Genomic DNA, 4,277 nt, shown 5'->3' on the forward strand with positions numbered 1-4,277 from the left:
GATTTGGTGAGAACATTTTGAACCCTAGCTGTCACGAGCCACCTGCAAGATCTAGACCAGTGACTTCTCAGAACTCCCATTTCCTGATCTGGTAGGCAGGCTGGTGAGCCCTGTCTTGCTCACTCCACATATGGCAGTGCAGATGAAATGAGATCACAGAGGGGAACCACTTGGCAAGCTGGAAAGTGTTGACAAATGGAAGGGGTTAGTGTCACCACCCTCAGCTAAGGTAGTACCAAGGTCCAAACTCCTACTCCTCCCCCTCCCCTAGCCCCTAAATATACTAGCAAATGGAGGGTCACCTTAAGCCTTGGTTTCATGGAGTTGGGGGAGAGGCCACACACATCTTCCTCAAGTATGGCCAGATGTGGTCTCAATGGGGCTCTTCCAGAATTGGACATCCGTTGTGCCCAGCTGTGTGAGGACCTCCTCCAACTCAGGTCCATCCTCTGGAAAACGCTCGGAGAAGGTTAGGATGTGGCCAGCAGCTGAGGCCTCATATTGCAGAAGCTGCACGTCTCAGCCTTTAAGGCAAGTGTCGGGCTGAACGATGAGCTTCTTTCTTTCTTTCTTTCTTTTTTTTTTTTTTATTATACTTTAAGTTCTAGGATACATGTGCACAATCTGCAGGTTTGTTACCTATGTGTACATGTGCCATGTTGGTGTGCTGCACTCAATTAACTCATCATTTACATTACGTATAACTCCTAATGCTATCCCTCACCCTCACTCCCCACAATAGGACCCAGTGTGTGAAGATCCCCTTCCTGTGTCCAAGTGAGCTCATTGTTCAATTCCCACCTATGAGTGAGAACATGTGGTATTTGGTTATCTGTTCTTGTGACAGTTTGCTGAGAATGATGGTTTCCAGCTGCATCCATGTCCCTACAAAGGACATGAACTCATCTTTTTTATGGCTGCATAGTATTCCATGGTGTATATGTGCCACATTTTCTTAATTCAGTCTGTCACTGATGGACATTTGGGTTGATTCTAAGTCTTTGCTATTGTGAATAGTTCCACAATAAACATACGTGTGCATGTGTCTTTATAGCAGCATCATTTATAATCCTTTGGATATATCCCCAGTAATGGAATGTCTGGGTCAAATGGTATTTCTAGTTTTAGATCCTTGAGGAATCGCCCCACTGTTTTCCACAATGGTTGAACTAGTTTACAGTTCCACCAACAGTGTAAAAGTATTCCTATTTCTCCATATCCTCTCCAGCACCTGTTGTTTCCTGATTTTTTTAATGATTGCCATTCTAACTGGTGTGAGATGGTATCTCATTGTGGTTTTAATTTGCATTTCTCTGATGGCGAGTGATGATGAGCATTTTTTCATGTGTCTGTTGGCTGTATGAATGTCTTCTTTTGAGAAGTGTCTGTTCATATCCCTTGCCCAATTTTTGATGGGGTTGTTTGTTTTTTCTTGTAAATTTGATTGAGTTCTTTTAGGTTCTGGATATGAACGATGAGTTCCGAGATTCCTTAGGCAGCAGCACCCTGTGCCTGAGGGTGAGGAAGCACTTGGGGGGCCGCATTCCCCTCGTGCAGGGCCCACCCTCCGGCCACATAACCCTGTGGACTTGAGCACCTGAAGTCTCTGCCGGAAGCACTCTTAGGCAGGCTTGCCCACAGACCGGATCTTGCTGCGGTGGAGGCGGACCCTGGCATCCAGGTGCCCATCGGAGCCTGTGATAGGAGTGATGGTAATGAGTACCTCGCTAGCTTCCAGCAAGACTCTCAGGATCACAAACCAGGCCTGCATATGGGCTTGTTGCCAGCTGGAGGCCTTAGGTGTGTGGAACCCCAGCGGGAGTAGCCCACCCGGAACGAACCATGTGGAGCCAGTTCACATAGATCACGTCCTACGCATCAGCCCCCTGGAAGCCAAAGATCTCCAGCATTTGCAGGTGGAGACAGAGGAAGAGACCCACGCTCTCAGCTCAGCACTCTTTGTAGCTGGAGGCGATGGTGCTGAACTTGCTGTCCCAGGTCTCCCTGCTCAGATACCAACTCTGAATCTGCTCACCAGTCTCTGGGTTGATCAATGTCTGCTGGTCAAAGTTGAATGCTCCTTTTTCATCCTGCACGAAGAGCTTGCCACTGTCATGGCCCAGCAACTCATGCAGGCCCACCCGCATATAAAAGGAGGGCCCCTTCCAGAGGATGTACAAATCCTCGTCATCCTCTTCCAGGAGGGTGAGCTTAGACTGCTGCGTGGTGTAGACCATAGCCAGGACGTTCACAAGCGATACGTTCTTAAAACCTTCCATCTGCCTCAGGTCATGGTAGTTGGGGATGTTAATGCCGGCAGGGATGCCAGAGCCAGCAAAGGTGAGGACATCCAGGGAGGTGAAATTGGAGGTGAGGAACTTGTCCTTCTCAAAGACTTGGGGTCAGGAAAGCTCCTTCAGCAGCTGCTCTGCGCTTGCCACCAGCCACTCAAACTTGGCATTCATGGCCTTGTTCACCACTACTACAAAGTATTCAAATTCTCCTCGGGAACCAAAGGGGTCACGGTAGCTCTTGATGAACTCGGTAGCTCTGGATGAACTCAATGTAACTCTCCACGATGGGGATTTTGTGCTGGTTCCAGAAGCAGAACCCCCTCTTGTGGGCCTTGATGGAGCCCTGGGTGAAGCGCTATTTATAATGGGCCAGCATCTGCCCCTGGTGGCTGTTGGCTGCGTAGGCTTTGGCTTTCTCCAGCTGCTCCACCACCTCCTGGGGGATGAGCACATAGTCCCCCGGGGTCACCTGGAAAGGACTTCCCCAGAATTCGTAGCTCTTGAGCCTGAAAGTCATCTCGGAGTGCAGGGAAGGCTCTGTGCTGAGAAGCCAGACACACCTCGTAGTGGGGCTTCCCTTCTCTGTCCACCTCTTTGAAGAGCCAGGTGTTGTAGGATCTGAGGTTCTGTGAGTCTAGAAAGTCTCAGGCCAGTTTTGCATCTTCCATGGTACAATTCCCAGAGAAATAGGTGGTGATTCTCTCCTTCTCCAGCCCGAGGTGTTGAAGCCTTGATTCCAAAGAGAACATAAGCTCCCCGCAGGTCTTCCAGAAGCCCCTGAGCAGTCTCATGCCCTAGGATCACCCATTCCAGCTTCTCCTGATACTCCTCTTCGGTAAGGCCCTCGGCCAGGGCATGTTGGAATAGCTGGTTGGGGTCCTGGGAGCAGAAGAGGTGACTAAGCAGAGGATAGGTGAAGGGGGCCTTGAGGAAGGTCTACGGCAGCACATCTAGGCCTCTGTACCAGGCAGCATGGGTAAAGTGGTGAGAATAGAGGAGGTGCTCTGTGGGTGACAGGAGGCAGAAGGCCTCAAGGCATTCCATGCTAGACATGCCGATTTCATTGAGCAGGATGTACTGGGTGTCCTCCATAGGCCCTGCTGCAGCAGCTGCTCTGTTCGTAAAGTCTATTTAGTTTATTTTTTAAAAGTCATATTTGAGATTTCTTCTTTGGGGTGGTATAGTGTATTTTGTGTCAGACTAACTCTTACACTTAGAATAATCAGAAAAGTAATTTACAATGTAGGTATCTTGTCTTCAAAGACATCAGACTTTTATAGAAGAAATGAGGAGAAATCAAATGAATATATTTGCAAAGAGAGGAGAAACTCTCAAAGTTGAAGTAATCACTTTCATTTTCTTTGTCTTGGATGTTTTTCTGGTTCTTAGTTTGTCTAAGAATGTGAATACTTCAGCTTTTTCCAGGCAGAAGGCTAGTTTTGGTGGGAAGGGAATCTAGCAGAATTCCGCATGGAACCATGAGTTACGGGGGCAACTTCGAACATGAGGGTATTCAAAGTCCAAATTATGAAGCTGAAAATGGTACAAAACTATCACAATAAAGGTTTATATTGTAGAGAAAAATAATATTACATGAAATATGAAGAGACTTATGTGTTGTAATAGTCCATTCTCACATTAGTGTAAATAACTACCTGAGACCAGTTAATTTACAGAGAAAAGAGGTTTAATTTACTCAAAGTTTCACAGTCTGTACAGAAAGCATGGCTGGAGAAGCCTTAGAAAACTTACAATTATGACAGAAGGTAAATGGAAAGCAGGCACATCTTACATGACTGGAGAAGGAGGAATAGGGTGAGGGGAAAGGTGCCACACTCTTGTAAACAACCAGATCTCATGAGAACTCACTCACTATTACAAGAACTGTAACGGGAAACACTTTGCTGTTCTTGGTGATTGCCATGATCCAATCACCTTGCACCTAGCTTTACCTCAAACATTGGAGATTAAAATTCAATATGA

General features: G+C 47.1%; 1 pseudogene; it reads right to left on the bottom strand.

The window, feature by feature from the left end:
- Positions 1 to 351: 351 nt before the first annotated feature.
- LOC105531832 lies at positions 352 to 3,386 on the bottom strand (annotated as a pseudogene).
- Between the last annotated feature and the right edge of the window lie 891 nt (positions 3,387 to 4,277).

Source organism: Mandrillus leucophaeus, unplaced genomic scaffold, assembly GCF_000951045.1.
Source record: "Mandrillus leucophaeus isolate KB7577 unplaced genomic scaffold, Mleu.le_1.0 Scaffold911, whole genome shotgun sequence".
NCBI classification, from domain to species: domain Eukaryota; kingdom Metazoa; phylum Chordata; class Mammalia; order Primates; family Cercopithecidae; genus Mandrillus; species Mandrillus leucophaeus.